The 16350-nt window shown below is 53.7% G+C and overlaps 1 protein-coding gene across 1 annotated transcript in view; it reads right to left on the bottom strand.

The window, feature by feature from the left end:
• The window catches only part of LZTS3 (leucine zipper tumor suppressor family member 3), a 55958-nt gene extending 41063 nt beyond the window's left edge, over positions 1-14895 (bottom strand). Inside the window, exon 1 of the mRNA XM_055796130.1 lies at positions 14715-14895. The gene's annotated coding sequence lies outside the window, so the exon portion shown is untranslated. The remainder of the gene's footprint in view (positions 1-14714) is intronic.
• Between the last annotated feature and the right edge of the window lie 1455 nt (positions 14896-16350).

The following is a 16350-nucleotide window of genomic DNA, read 5'->3' as shown; positions in this document are numbered from 1 at the left end:
GACTGGAGTCATGGCCAAATGACACAGAGATGTTGATCTCTGTCTCATTTTCAGTGTGGAGGGGAAGAAAACTTAGGCAAAAACTTTCAGGAGGCAGGTAAAGGAAGAAATCAGGATGAAAATTAAGAGAACCCCTCCTCATGCAGCAGTAGCTGGTCTGGGGCGTGCCCTGCCATGGGACAGAGCTGATGCTCAATGGGTACCTGGGTTCAAGGGGAAATTTGACAAGTTCAATGACCAGAAATCCGCCATGAGCAAGTGCAAAATGCACAGAAGTCAGATTTGGGAGTGTATTGAGGGAATATAAAGCAGGCTGTCTAACTGACCCCTTTTTATCTATCCTTGCCCATTGTTCATATTGATTTTCCCTGCTGTTCATCCCTAAAACACAAAGTGCCCCCACGGCATCCCAGGAAAGTAACAGTTCAGAGAAAGATCTGGGAAAACTAATGATCATAATGCAGAGTGTGTGCATGATACTGGGAAAAAACCCCACAAAACCCTCACAAAATACCTTAATACATTAACTAATGTTAATGTGTTAATGTTAAAGCTAAACTAAAACAAAATAAACCAGGGAATTTTCTAAACTGAGGATAGATTAACCATCATGAAGGTAGCTATATCCGTGTCACTTGCCTGGTTTAATTGCTGACACACTGAAAACATAGCGTGAATTTTTCAATAGGACCGTCCTGCATGCTGTCTCCACGAAAAGATATTTTATTGTTGGGGAAACCTTTGCTTTCTTATGTCAGTCCAGGGCAGCCAGGGCTGGGCATGAGCAGGATGGGAAGGAGGGGACACAGCTCTGGAGAGGAGAGCAGCAGGCTGGGCAGTTGTCAGAGCAAGGCAAGACAAGGAACTCATCTCCATCAGGAAGGTGGGATGGTGGGGAAGGGGAGATGGTGGCTGATGTTTTGGGTACACTGTGGGAAGCAAAAACAACCCTGGGAGAAGGCAGTTTGGCCCCTGAGGAGATGCTAAGGACCCAGATCCTCTGTTTAGCTGTACTATGCCATGATGCCAAGTGGCCCTTAGTTCCAGGAGGAGTGAAAGATCTGGAGAAGCTCTCCATGACTTGGTGAGGAGCTTTTTACTTTGTGCATTTATAGTAGGGGAATCACCCTGGTGCAGACAGACCTCTGAGCACTTGAAGAAGCAGATAGGTAGACCCTGGAAAAAACATCTCCGCACAGCTTCTTGCCTTGTCTTCATGGCTCTTAACAGCCTCTTCCTGGTCACCTTGATCCTGCCTCCTTCATCTCCTCATCCTAGGAAGCACCACCCTGGGAGGCTGGCACCTATTTGTCATGGGAAGGGTCTTTTTTGCCTGCTTCTAGTCTGGCACTGCCTCTGAAGAGCCATTATTGCTAGCATCAGCATTGTGTTAATGGTGGCTGTTGAGCTTTGCCTTTGACTTCACTCCCAATCTGAGGTGGCCGCACCACAAGTGAGGCACTGCTGAGATGACGGCTGTGGGAGCAGGGAGAGGGGTTAAACACCCCCAGATGGCAGTGGTCATAAAAATAGCCAGAGTTTTCCCACTCATATTGATTCACCCATCACAGACTGCAAATTCCTGAGAGACATGGCAGGCTGTGGGGAAATCGCCTGTCTCTGAGCTGCTCCAAACAGACCATGAGCTTGTCTCCAGAGGGACCCCTGGTCATCCTCTGAGGGACAGCCCTGTCTTCAGGAGCACACGGGAGTCCTGGGGTGGGAGATGGCACTAAGAGGGCCTGTGGGAGAAGGGTCAGCATCCCAGCAGAGGTCGGATTGAAAGGAGGGTGGGCTGAGCACCCTCACTCTTTTCTCCTTCTCTAGGGGTTTGTTTGGATCCCTTTTGGGGTGCACCCTACCAGTGGGGTTTTCTATACTGCAGGTGCCCTCTTCCACTGCAATAAGACGCCCAACAGAAAGTAGGACCTTGTATGTATCCATTCCCATCAAACTGGATTTCAGTTGTCTCTGGTTTGAAATCCACTCCCTCCTCAAGCTTGCAGACCTCCCCCACCTCTTCCCGAGTGCCAGAGCTTTAAACCCACGTAGGAATGGGTTGAAGGCCCCTTCTCAAAAAGCCTCGCCTAGTGGTTCCAGCTAAAGAGCAGAAATGCAGGAAAGATACAACCCCAATTATTTTGGAGATGCAGGGAGCAGGATTTTGTCTGGCTGCCTCCAGCCATCCAGCTGGGATCACAGCCACGGGCAACACAGCCTCTGAAAGCTACGAGGTGACTCCAGGAGCCCACACAGCCATGGGGTCCTGTTGGCCAGAGAGGTGGTGACCACAGGAGATCAGGAGATGGGGTAGAGGAGGCATCCACATTGTATTAAATGGTATTTAAGCCAGATGCAATCAGCTTGGTGAGCTTTGGTGCTAGCCAACTCCCCTCTCCCTGCAGGAGCCCATCCTGACTTGCTCAACCCTTCCCACCAAAAGATGCCCCCTCTCCAGCACCCAAATCTCATGGTCCTAACCCAACATAACCAAAACTCTGCGATTTGGTCACTGGGACCCTCTCCTACCAAAAGAAAGGTGCAGAAGGATGTGCTCACATCTTCTGCCTGGCTAGGTCCCACTGGTGTAGAGACACCCAACCCACAGCTGCAGCTGGGGTTAAAGAAAGGGTTGTCACTGGTATTTTGGGAGCCACTTCCTTCCCCTCCCCTCCTCCAGAATAGCTTTTTGTCTTTGGGTTTATTTTCTTTCTTGCATTAAAAAGGTTTGACCCTGATGTGTTTTGAATGGATTCAAATGCGGCATTGAATGCCTCTTGGGCTGTGGCCTTCTAGGGTAAGAGAGGGAGGAGGGAATTTCATTGTGTCCAACCATGCAGACCTTTGGAGAGGAAAAGCATCGGCTTCTCCTACTGCTGTTGCTCTCTGCCTGGGTCTTCTCTCTGACAAGCCCCATGTCTTCACCCAGCTCCTCCCTTAGATCAAACAAGCCAGCCACCCCCATGCATGCCACTCATCTTTTGCAGAGCTGTTCCATGACAGCTCCACCAGCAAAACTCCTCCGCAGTGGTAAAAATGGGGTATCCAGCTCCTGGCCAGCTCCTATTTGGCTGGGTCTGATGCAGCCTTTTTATAAGCTGCCAGGGGTCTTCACCCCTCTACCACAGCAAGCACAAGCCATCACAAAGTCCCAGCATGTCCCTTTTGCTGCTGAGACCCCATGGATGGGTCTGGCTGCCTCTTGTGTGTTTTGAAACTCAGCTACCAGGTAAACAGTGCAAACCCAGGATCTCCTTTAGTATCCACCACCGCCTGCTTTCTGCCTCTGCCAAGCGCTCAGAATGCATCAGGGATGGCTGCAGAAGGTTACGGAAGCCTCAGGTCATGCTGACCTGAAAACCTGGCTGCAGAGGTGGCTTGCATCGGCTGTGACTGTGACACTTGGCCCTGGGGCTCCCTGTGGCCCCGCTGTCATTCCAGAGGAGGACAAGTGACCCACACAGATGGCAAGGTTCTGCAGCCAGGGTGGCTGGCAGTGGCTGATGGCGTTACATGTGGTTGAGACCTGTTTATGATCTTTATGCAGCCAGTGGATGCCCAGCTAATAGTTTCACCTTCTTAAAATAAAGAATAAAAGGTCTGGCTAACAATCCGTCCTTTTGGCAGCACTGGCAGAGAGTCAAAGGGTCTTGGAGAACCCAGTTTCATTTGGGTTGTCTTTTCCCCACCCAACATACAAAAGAATCAACACTGGCTACTGAAAAGATCCTAATGGTATTCTGGGTCAAGAAAATTGTGGCATTTACTCTGCAATTCAGTTTGCAATGAATTAGTCCCTTTCCCGAGCATTGGCAATATCAGGTCTCTTCTGGAGGTTCACGGACAACAGGGAGGAAGCAACTTTTGATTTGATTTTGCAAAATGAAGAGCAGCAAAATAACTGAGCTGCAGCAGTGTTCCCTGTCCCCAAGCTAGAGATGAGAAGATTGCTGATAACAATGGGGAAAAGGCAGAAACGCTCAATAATTTCTCCTCTGGCTTTGGCAAAAGCAGGCTGATGTTCTCGTATTGCACAGGGGCGACGAAGTGCTTTCTAGTCCATTAGTAACCCAGGAAGAAACTAAATGGCATGGCCTAGGGATAAACATTTTTAAACAGCGAGCTCAGATTAATTTGCTCCCAGGAGTCCCATAGAAGCAGGGTGGGGAGTGGTGTGGCCGGTTGCTCATCCTCTCTAAACAGTGCTGAGATTGCTCTCTGATCCCAGAAGACTGGAAAGAGGATAATTGCAGGGCAATATTCAACAAAGAGTGGAAAGAAGAAGAGCTGGAGTGATGCAGCTTAGCCTGGCAGAAAGTGATGCAGGACTGGAGGGATGGAGCGTGGGAAGCCATCAATATAAATAGACAGCTCATGCAAAATAGGACTTCACAGATTTGTTCAACCTCATTTAGGGCAGGTTGTATTAGATGACCCAGGCAGCTTTACAGATGGAAATAGGCTCAAATGAAATGCTTTAGTTTGGAGTGATGCAGTTATTCTGGTTAAAAAATGAGTATGAGTTATCATTAAAGTGTATGGTGGGGAGTGGTGAAGTGATGGATCATGACTGGTTGACAAGGGGCTGGGACAGGGCTGTTTCTAGCTGGGCTCTGTGGGGGTCCTCCCAGCCTCCATCCTCCCTGCAAAGCTGGTGCGTAGAGAAAAAAGGACTAGGACGAGGAGAAACCCACTGATCTTTCCCCGTATCACCCCTGCCACAAAGCTTCTCAGAGATACCTCATGCCCAAGGTTGCCTTTGGACCCCCCAAATGGTTTGATGCCATCGGACGGGCACTGACACTGCCTGGCTCCTCCTCACCCACCCTAATGACGTTTTGGTTTTTAGCAGTGAATTTTTGCAAGGGAATTATGCCCTCTGAGAAAAGCTACTTTGGTTTATCTTTAACCCAATATTTGAGTGATCTCCAGTTGCATTTTGAGGAAGAGCGAAGAGTTGCATCCACTCATCACTTCACGCCCTAAACAGGCACTTTTATCCATTTTAGGCTTTCCAGTAGCTGGTCTGAATGTGCTGGAGGGTTTGGTGCCTCTAGGGCACTCTGGGCATTAAAGATCACTGTACCAGGCTGTAGTTCCCCTCTTGCAACTCCTCTGCATCTCTGTAAGTCATAGCCATACCTGTAAGAGGTGACCCTGGAGCAGAAGCCATCTCACTCCTGAGATTCCCACCTCTTACGTGGGACACTGCTGACCCCCAGGGAGGCAGAATCCCCCAAGGTAATTCATACCAATTACTGCAATCAGCTAATTAGCAAACAAGATCGATTCAAATGAAGTTACAGTGTCAACAGCTATTACAGGAGCTTGCCTGTGCTGGCGTAAAGCTATCCTGGGAGGATCTGTGAGACCTGTCACAGTCAAAAAGCCCTCATGAGGGGAAATGGGAAGAGGTAAAGGAGATGCAGTGGGTGGCAGTGGAGATAAGGGGGAAAAAAACAGCGCTGAGACAAATTGAGGAAAAGTGTCAAGAATGGAAAGTGAGCCAGGTAGTTGCTTGCAGACATGAAGGGGATGACAGAGAAGGACGGTGCCCACCAGCCAGCCAGCTTGGCATGAGAGGGCAAAGTCAGGTCTTCACTGGGGAAATATCTGGGCTCCTCTGTAGGGAGCCCCCCAAAGGAGGGGAGCAGGGGGGCTTTCTCCCCTCCCAGGCAATGCCAAGGTCAAATAGCTCTCAGCTCCCCGGTCACAGGCATGGTGCAGGCAGAGAGCAGGAGGCAACGCGCATCCACATCCTCAACCGGCACCAGAACCAGCTCTGCAATTAAAAACGTTTGCCACTTCTAGGAGTGAGTTGCCAGCCTGGGCTTGCTTGGGATGCAATGGTTTCCTGATGGGAGTTAGAGCCGGGCTTGCTCTATTTCTGCCTGCAAGCATCTCCTTTGGGGAATGGAAGCCTGAAGCTGGATGGGGCTACCAGGGTGGGATGTGGGGCTCCACAACTAGCTCCAACCCTGAGCCAGAGAGTGGCATAAAGCCAGCAGAGGCATCGGCTAATCCTCCCCTAAGCCCGCTGTGATGGATTTAAAGGGTGTTTGTGTCACTCGCCCCCGGGATCAAGATCCTTAGAGGATAAGTGTCCGAAGAAAATGAAGGGATTCTTCTTCCTGCAGTGGGGCATGAAATGGAGACACAGCCCCTGCTGGGATGTGCCAGGGATGTGCGGGATGTGTGTTTGTGCACGTGTGTGTGCGCGCTGGTGTTATCTCTTGCGTGCTCTCCCTTGGAGGACAGGGATGCCTGCTGTAACCTTGTGCTGAACTTTCAGGGGGAGTTTTGCTGCCTGGCTCTGGCACTGGCAGATGCCCCAGTTTTATCACAGCAGCTGGCCCAGAGAAACATTATCCGGGAACCCAAATCTCTTCCTGTCTTTAAAACCCCAGGAAGGGTGCAAAATTGCTTTTTACCCTGTGTCAGGGGTGGACAACTGAAGCAAAAGGGTTTTCCCTGTTCTGGCCAAAGCTGGGGCTGGTGCTATAACCACCGTGTCCTAACCATCCTTGACTTCTAAGGGACAAGATCAACAGATTGATGGAAACATTCATTAAAGAAGGAACAACTACGTTTTCCAGCTTCGAGGAATAACCACCGAGTGGCAGATGCAACACACAACCTGACACTGAGACAGCTGTGCAGGCTACATGGGCATTGGTGGCATGGGGAGGCTGCTCGGGGGTAGCTTGGGTGGCTTGTAGGACTTGTTTTTAGGATAAACAAATCCCTTTTATCACATGAGACCCCCTGCCCCAGACAGGGGGAAACATATTTAACAAAGAAATGCCACCATTAATTGCCTCTGGCGCTCAAGGCTTTGCTCACGCCTTGGCTGAGGGACCTCTTCCCAAAGACATGTACCCACCTTGCCGGACGCTGGGGACGACCCAGCCATGTTGGGTCCCAGGCTGGCTCCCCTGCTCCCCACCAGGCTGGCTGCTACTGCTCACCCCAGCACATTGCTGCCAGAGGGAAATAATCCTTCCTTTCTTTTCTGGCTACCAGGAATGCACCACACCTGGTGCCCCTCCAGGAGTGTTTGCTGTCCTGGCGGGCGCCTGGGTTGGATTGTTTGCCCAGGGATTTATTTTTTTTTTATGTTATTATTATTAAAAGCTAATTTGGGCCCCTTAGAGCGTGGAGGGGAAGACAAAGCCCTTGGCTAGCACTGAGGAATGTCACCAGGCCGTGGGTTGGTTTGAAACTCAGGCTCTGCTGGAGAACAGACTGGTTGTTGCCTGCAGGGGATTACCCACCCCAAACGTGCGCAGGTGGCACATTTGCTGCTTTAGCCACGTGGTCGGGTTTGAAAATATCTCATCGCAGTCCCGTTTAGTTCTCGCTCAGTACAATCCCTTACCATTGCTGCCCTGGGTTTGTGGCTGCCACAGAGCCTGGCAGAGGGAAACTGAGGTCTGCAGGGTTAAGAACTACATGAAATGCCAGTAGCAGAGCGCAAAACAGAAAACAGACTTTTCGCTCAGGACTCAACACCGCTGCACCAACTCTTGGCTGTTGGGGATATCCTGATCCCCAAAAAGGTCAACCCCTGGGGTGTGCAAATGCAACTGTGACTGCATCCTGGCTTGGAAGACCACGAGGAGGGAGGAAGAGTGTAGCAGCCGGGAGGAAGAGGGCAGCAGCCTGCGGATCAGAGGAAGGAGGAGGGCAAAATCCTGCTGCGCAATGGCTGGCCAGGGACCAGCTCGGCAGCAGTGATTTATTATTTACATTACAGGAGGAGCTGGAAGCTGTGGAGAACATCAGGGTCTCCCTGAGACTGGCACGAGCACCATGCTTTATGGGCTGTATTCAGCGTGCTCCCGGAGACGGGTATTTACGCCCTTGCCGAACTGGAACTGGGTGGAGCTGTGGCTTCTCTGAGAGGCCTTTTGAGAAATTTATTTATTTGAGGAGGGAGAAATTTGAGCCAAGAACAGGTCCTGTTTTTTTCCAGAGCCCCCCTGCCCTAGGCAGTGAGAGCAGGACTATGGTGCCTGGGGGAGGAGAGCCATGGGAGCTGCTCTGTGTGGTGCAGGGGGCTGGGGGGTGGCAGCTCTGCCGCCCTGACAGTTTTGGGGATGTTTCCATCCTCTCCTTTCTGTCCTTACCTCTCTGAGCCACCCAAAAGAGCCAACCCAGCTGCCCCCATGACAGGGACAGCCCTCCCTGGCTTTCCAACCCACAGCTTTGAAGCAATCACCCCGGGTGGACAACAGCAGGGCAAGATGCATGGTCTGGCCATAAAAAAACACCAGCATGTCCCTGTCCCCCATCGCCCTGCAATTCCTTGCTTCACTGGAGGCAGAAGACCCCACTGCAGGGAAATGTCTGAGGTGGGGTGGCCAGTCCTCCCATTCCCAACGTCTCAGGTGGGATGGCTTGGCTGTTCCTTCAAGTGCTTGCAAAGGGCAGAGCTGGGCATGTAATGAAGGCAACGGTCCATGGGGAATGGAATGAGCTTGTACTAGATCAACTGATATAATTAGAAAGCAGGGACAAGGAGACAAGCTCCTATGCTCAAAAGCTGGTCTGTTTTTTCCAGCTCCAGCAGCTGGGCTAATAAAAGCTCTGACCTCCCCTTGTGCATCATCTCCAGCACGTGTCTGCAGGGCGTGGCAATGGCTGTGAGCGCAGGGAGGTGCTCCTGTCCTTGAATGTTTCCAGGGATGGGGCATCTACAACCTCTCTGAGTAACATCCGCCACCATCACTTCATCCAGCCTGTCTTTTGCCCCCTTTACCCCAGGCAGTGTTGGTCCTCCCCAGAACCATGCAGCTGGAGATGCTCACCCAGTTGACTTTGCCTACCAGTTTCATTCTCAGGTTGTCTCCCTTCATGCTTTGGTTCAGGCAAGAACCCCAAAACGCCCCAAAAACGACAACCTTCTTGCAAAAATCTCAGGCCATGCTCTCTGGTGATGGTGGGGAGGAGACGGTGGATTTGCATGGGAACATCTCCACCAGATCCTGTCCCCACACGCCAGGGCTTCCCCATGGACGGAGGAACTGGGTGAATGATCTCCATCAGCAAACCCACTTCCCCTTCTCTGGCAACACTTACTCCCCTAATAACCTCCCAAAACTTGCAAACTGGCGTCACAGCAAGGATTTCACAGGATTTAGTGACAGGAAAACAGGAAAACCCTGGCCATCTGGAGAGTGCATGCCATTCCCAGGCAGCCTGGGGCAAGCAACGTTCCTGCTGGATTTATGGGAAATAGCCACCTGGTTTGGAGAGAAAGAGGTCCAATGTGCCCTGCTGCCTGGCCTCAGGGCTGGAGGGAAGGCAGCGTGGAGACCCACCGAACGACACAGGGTCTGCAACAAGGTATCTTGAAAACCTGAGCCTATAGGGAAGAGCAGTCCTATAGGACCTACAGGAGAGGTGTATCAATGCAGGATGGCACCCAACCAAGTGCACTGGGCTTGCTCCCACCTGCCCTGCAAAATGAACACCCCCATCCCATCCTCATTCCCCATTTTTCCCTAGCGTACACGGATCCGATGGGCATTGCTCTACTTGCAGGTCTTCCCAGCAGGGAACCAGTTTGTTCCTGGGGTTCACTAGGTGCTGGACGCATGGTCAGAAATTGCTTATCCCAGGTTTTTTTCCTGGCTTGAATCATTGTTATTATTACTGGTGCTGGGCTTTCAGAGGAAAACATGTCTTTGGGCCACATACCAAGGGATTTGGTTAATTCGTCACCCGCAGACACACATATATTTATTTAAAAGCGCCTCTTGTTATGTTACTTGGCAACTTCCGAGCCCATGTATTTCTCCAGCTGATAAATATTTGTGAGGTTGGGTGCGTGAAGAGCGGCATGTGTTAATAACATGATCATCTTTCTTCTGAGCTTCCTACAGAGAGAACAGGCTCTGTTACATCTGTCTAAACCTGGACCATCTCGCTGGCCCGCAGTCAGGATTTGCTCCCCCAAAAAGGGAGGCTTGTTTGTCTCCATGCTGGTGTGAGGGTAAGGCGTGTGAGTTCGTTTTGCATTGATAAATGCTGAAGTTCAGACTCCAGCAGCACCTACTCGGACCGGTTGAGGACCTAAAGGCTGGAGGTGACTGTTGGGTGGGTGGTGGGAGTGGGTAGGATGCCAGAGGATGCTAAAGAGCACGCAGGCACTCAGAAAGCAACCAGAAAAAAACAACCAACCTGGAGTAAAAGGGAAAGCTCAGGTCACTGAATAAATCCCATAACTTCCAACTGCTGGAGGCTGCGGGGGTTTCTCTGATCTCGGAGCTAGCCCAGGCTGCTGTAGGTGTAGATGTCCTGGATCCTTCTGTGCACAAAAGCTGGTCATGGTCTACATGCTCCAGTGAGGCTCCAGCTGCTGGAGTCACGTTATCCCATGACCCCTCCTACTTTAATCCAAAGGAAAACCCAAAATGTTTCCAGCCCCTGTGACCACTCCAAAACTCAATGCATGCACGTAAGGAGGAAGATTTCAGCCATGGCAGCAGTCAGTGGGGAGGAGGCAGAGGGAAGAGACCTGCCCACCAGGTCTCATCTCGGGTCAAACTCTAGTAAGGCCCAGAAAAAATTAATCTTTCTGGCTCAGGAGCCAGGTAAAACCAGCAGGTTCCACATATTCAATGCAAAAACAATTTTGCAAGGGGGAAACTCAGCTGAGATCATGGGGAGCCTTGCAGCAGCTCCACTGAGATGAAGCAGGAGCTTTTACAGCTCCTCTGCTGGGTCAAGGGGACTTTCAGCTCCCTCTGCCAGGAGAGCTCTTGGCTCCAGCCAGCTGCTTTAACACTTGGTTTTGCTTTCCTTGCTGTTTAAGGAGCTACGTGGACCTTCTTGTCCCCTCGGAAGGTGAACCTCCTCCTGGCTGTGCTCTCCCTGCCGGGTCCCCTCCTGTTCTGGGGCCACCACTGTGAGGGTCTCAGAAGACATGTCCTTCTCACCCCTCACCCCACCAAGATGTGTTCCCACAGGAACAGCGGGAAAAGGCAAAAATCCAAAAAATGAGGGGTGTCAGTGTGGTCCTTTCCCCTTGCGATGGTGTCTGGGGCTGCAGGGCAATGGGAGAGCTGAGTTTTGGGAGCATGTTGCTCCCTGCTGGGAACCACCTGGCTTATTGCAGGGTCTCAAAGAGCTTGGACCACGACTACCTCCAGGGTGGAGCATCACAGCCTACCTGTGGCTCCTGGTGCCACCAAGTCCTGCATGAAAAGGACTCCCAGGCTGCAGAAAGCACAACCAAAGGAGGAATCCAGTGACCCGGTGTGGGGTATAAAGGCTTTACCCATAGTGGAGAAGTGTGGGTGAGCTGGAGGGGCTGGGGGGAGTCCCTGCCTGCTGTCCCTGGCTGGCGGGGCAGGGACGTCTGGGCTCCTGGACATGTGCCTCCATTTCACTTTCAGATCCCTCAAATAATAACCGTGTTTGCCAGCTCCTGTGACAAGAATGACTAATGGGGAAAGATCCTCCGAAGGGAAACAAGAAATCTCCTCGTTTCACCCTTTGTTTGCTGGATTTCTCTGACAGCCCCAGGCATGGCTGGGCTTTCCTTGGTGTGCTCAGTTCCCGCTCATGAGAAAGCAGATTTTAAGCCCTGCAACAGCTCCAGCAACACCCTCTTAACTCTTAAGCTTCCTTGTCAGGACATAACTCCCTTCAGAAACTTTTTGCAGCCCAGTTTATCCAGATTCCAGCTCCACACTGCGTTATCATGCAGCAAGTGCCCCTGGCTGCTGATGCAATGTGGTTTTCACAGTGCATTTTGGAAACCACCCTCCACAACTGCCTTTTTTTTTCTTTTTTTTTTCTTTTTTTTTTTCTTTTTTTTTAAGGCAGGGGACCATCTTTTCTCTTCTGTGGAAGGATGGGCAACCAAGAGGTGCCCTCATGGTGCACCACAACATGGTGATGCCCCTGCGATGGTTGCTGCGGCGGGTGCCCAGGGCTGATGCTGCAGCTCCCATGGAGGCTGGAGCTCTCCCAGTCTCATCGCTGGTAGGACAAGCTGCTACTGTCTCCCAAATACCTAGGCTCTCGCAACCAGCTGTTGGACTTTCAGATGCTTTTGTACCTCCTGCTTTTAGATCTGGGGGCTGGGCATTGGTCCCTCCAGCCATCAGCCCAGTGACCCAGCAAAGAGTTCAAGGAGGAGGGAGTCTCGTTCCTCTACGGAGCCCATGCAGCCATGCACACTGCTGCATCGCTTTTTAAATGCCCATCCCTGCTGCAGGGAGCCAACGGGAGAAATTTCAGCCCCTCCACACATTCCTGCTCTGCCCCATTGTCACTGCAAGGCCAACACTCAGGACAACATGCCCCGTTCCCTTGCGGGAGCACGGACAGGGAATCACACCACTCTGGCATTTCCACGTCTGTTCTCAGACCATTTGCCTCCCAACCTTTGCAGAAAATAAATTCCCCAGCCAGGCTGAACTCGGATGACAGCATTGCATGCTATATATAGCCACGGCAGATCGCCGCTCGAACCAGGGCCACACATAAACAAACCGCACGGCGCACGGTTCCCTGCGTGGAGAGAGGACGGGTGAACGAACCACACGTGATGGAGGAGCCTCCCACCCCCGGCTGCTTGAGGCTGGGGGTGCTTTGAGATCCTGCACTGTCTTTTAATGCCAGCACCTCCCTTGAGGGCTCATCTGCTGGCATAATCCGCTGCCCAAGCAGGTTTAAGGATGAAGGATGTGCCTGAGGTTGTTGAAAGCAGAACACAGAAGAGCTAAGGGAGCTGCCAAAGGTTATCCCACAGGGCAAGTGCCATCCCCTGGCTCAAATTGTGCTTGCTGACTCCCAGCTTATATTAAAGAAACTGTTGGCATCACTCCTCTGATGTACTGCGACATGGGGCAGAAAATGCCAGCGTGGCCCCACTACAGCATCTGTCCACCCCTCCTACCTCCATTCTGCATCTCCCTGCAGCCCTCCTGCTTGCATCTGCCTGCTCCTCTCCCTGCCTGACCCTCTGCCACAGTGCACAGGGCTGCATGGGGCTGCATGGGTTGCACAGGGCTGCACGGGGTGCATAAGGCTGTGTGGACCTGCATGGGGTAGGATAGGGCTGCATGGGGCTGCACAAGGTGTGTGAGGCTGCGTGGGGTGCATGGGGGCTGCATGAAGCTCTGTGTGGGGAGCATGGAGCTGCACAGCATGCAAAAGGCTGCATGGGGCTTGCACAGGGCTGCATGGGGCTGCACAACATGCATGAGGCAGCATGGGGCTTGCACGGGGCTGCATGGAGCTGCATGGGGTGCGTTGGGCTGCACAGGGCTGCATGGGATTTCATGGGGGTGCATGGGGCTGCACGGGGCTGCATGGGGTTGCACGGGATGCGGAGCAGAGGGAAGAGGGTATTGATGCACAGCGGGGCCCCATGCCTGGCTTAGCTGGCAGGCCTTGTCCTCCTTCCCCAGCTCCCCACAGGGAAGGGGCAGGGGATGCCCGGGGGGATGCTCGGGAGGCTGTGGAGCATCCAGCAGCCTGACGCTCCCCTCTGGAGCAGAGGGACAAGCCAGCTTGGGGGGCGACTTGCAGCCACAAGTCCCCAGGCTCTGGCCTCAGCTCTGAGGAGTGAGAGTAGGGGGCAGAGGGGGTCCCTGCGCTCCCCTCCAGGCACACCTGCATCCCCAGATGGGGCTCTCTGGTGCAGTGCAGCAGCTCCAGCCCTGCTGGCTCCGGGGGAGCTGGCAGAGGGGATGCCTGCCTTCATCCTTCCTTCATCACAACACCCTCTCCAGCTGCTCCAAACCCGGCCGCTGGGCCAATGAGTGGGACGAGCCAGCCGGAAGAGCAGCAACTTGCTCCTCTCCTGTGTGGGGCTGGAGCCCGTGGGCCTGGGCACCCCAGGAGGCAGAGGGCTGCAGGGTGGCTGTGCACCCACAGCCCTGCCAGCATGCACCCATGGCTTGGGGGTTGCAAGGGGTTTTGGGGAACGCTCGATGCCCACGTCCTCGCAAAGCCGGGGAGGCATCAGTGCTGCCTCGGGTGAAGTCCCAAGCAGGTAGCCCCATGTCGTGACGTCCCCCCATGTCGTCCCTCCCTCCCTCCCCGCTGCTGCTGGGCGAGGGCCACCCAGCACCGAGGCAGATGACATAATTCCCAGCAACTGCACGTTAATCACTCCACCGCCAGCAACCTCCTTCGCCTGAATCCAACCCCCCATCCCCAGCCACCGCTCCCCTCCCTGACATCACCGCAAAAGAAATAAAGAAATAAATAAAAGAAGCTGAGGAAGGGAAAGGGGAGTGGGGGTGTGTGGGGGAATAACCTGATCCTGCTAAGCACTGGCAAACAGGTCTGCCCCCCCTCGCCCTCCCTGCCTTGCACTCTATTTTTGGGTGCTGTCATATCCAAAAACGGCCCCGCGGGGCCAAATCCAGGCAGCTGCGACTTTAGGCACAAATAAGCCTCCCTCCGCTCCGTCACACCAAGAAATCGGCGCTGGCAGCCCATCCTCCACCCACCCACCCCCTCCCCAAAATCTCCCCCCTCCCCCAAACAAATTATATCTGGGGCGGGGAGGCTTTGGCAAGCCAAGCTCCAGCATCAGGTCCCCCACCTTGCTCTCTGTGCACCCCACATCTCCCACCTTCAGGGGACAACCCCCCTCTCCGCTCCTTGTCACCCCCTAGCTTGTCCCACATCCCCCGCCTCCCAGTACGGCTTCCCAGTTCCCCCAGTTCCCCCCCCCCCAGCCTTACTCTTGGCGGGGATGCTGGGGCTCGGGCCGGTCCCCGGCGCTGGGCAGCGGTGGGCAGGGACCAGGCTGGCAATCAGGCTGCGCAGCCGGGTGGCCGCTCCCGTCCGAGGGGTCTCATCTCATTTTGTCATCTGTCACCAACACACACACAGAGACACACGGACACACACTCGCAGCCACGTTTCCCCCCCCTTCTTGCGGCAAACGGCGGCCAGCCCCGACCCCACCCCCTGTTAAAACAGCAGCCTAACAGCGAGGAAGGGAAGGATGGAGGGAGGATCTGCTCGCCTTCCCTTTAACTCTTCCCTCGCCAGCCCCCCAGGACAGGGGTCTGCCGGGTCAGACCATGGTCCTGTGCCCGGGGATGGTGGGATGCCGCATGGCCCCCCCGCCCCCACCCTGCCACCTTCCTCCCCCAGGCTCTGGGACAGGGGACATTGGGGGTCCGGTGGTGTCTTGGCCCGGTCCCCCACAGCCTTGCCGTGTCTCATCACCCTCACCCCCCAAAAACAAGAGTCCCCCCAACAGAGCTGAGCCCCGGTGACGCTCCATGCAGTGGGTCAGCGGAGGTGTAGGGTGTCTGAGGGGCACGGGCAGCCCCTCAGCGTGCAGCTGGGGCTGGGAGGTGTCTGTCTGCCGATGTCCACCTTGAGACCATGAAAAAGCCATTTTGGTCCTTGGTTGCCCTCCAGCTCCCAGAGGAGGGCTCCCTTTGGGGTAGCACAGCCTGAACGCTGGGGCTTGTCCAGCAGGGATGGGGTGGGGAAATAAGGTTTATGTGGGAGATGAAAGCTGCTTTTCCCACCCCATGGAGAGGCCAAGGGCTTAAGCTAGCAGAGGGGGCAAACTCTCCAAACTCCCTCTTAGACAGATTAGCTGGAAAAGGGACACGCAAATGGCACACAGATTTGGCCGAGGACTCACACTGAAGGCAGGGCAGCTCCCGACAGTGACCTAGCGTGGAGCTGCCATCTCCAAGGAAAATCAGAGGTGCCAGAGAGAAAAGGAAAAGAAAAACCTCATGATGCTGTCCATGGAGCAGAGCTCCCACACATGGAAGTGTTGGTGGCCCGTGTTCCTGCTCCCAGCTTTACCCCAGCGCTGGGGTTGCTGCTGCAGGGTTACGTCCTGCAGCACATACTGCTGAGCTCCCGTTCTCCCCTTTGGCCCCTTCCATGGACGTGCAGGGGTTACACCACTCCTGCTCGCTTGTCTGAGGCCTCAAGATGGGGAGAAGAGGCAGAAGTTGTTGCCACTTATTTCTGCTGCTTTCCAGTGAAATGGCAGGACAGGTAATTAATTATTCCTGCTAATAACGCTGGACAGGTGCTTGACTGCTCCCACAGAAGTGCAGGCGGTGAGTATCTCTCTGCATAGGCTGTTGCTGGCAGAGCGCCAGGGGCTGTGTGTGATCCTCCTTGGGTGGAAAAGGCAATCGAGGCTCCCTGATTTACTTAAGTCACCTTTGGGGACCAGGATTAGAGCCTGGGACAAAGCCATCTCTCCTATGGGTGGGACCCTGCTGCTTCCCACCAGCACTGCCAAGCAAAGGGGCAGTTCAGGTCCTGCATGGACAACTGGGTGGTCCTTTTGGCTGTTAAATCTGGCAGGGCGAGGGGAGAGAGCAGGGCTGCTGA

The sequence above is a fragment of the Falco peregrinus genome, chromosome 2 (genome assembly GCF_023634155.1).
Source record: "Falco peregrinus isolate bFalPer1 chromosome 2, bFalPer1.pri, whole genome shotgun sequence".
Lineage (NCBI taxonomy): Eukaryota > Metazoa > Chordata > Aves > Falconiformes > Falconidae > Falco > Falco peregrinus.
This window is presented reverse-complemented; position numbering and strand designations above follow the sequence as displayed.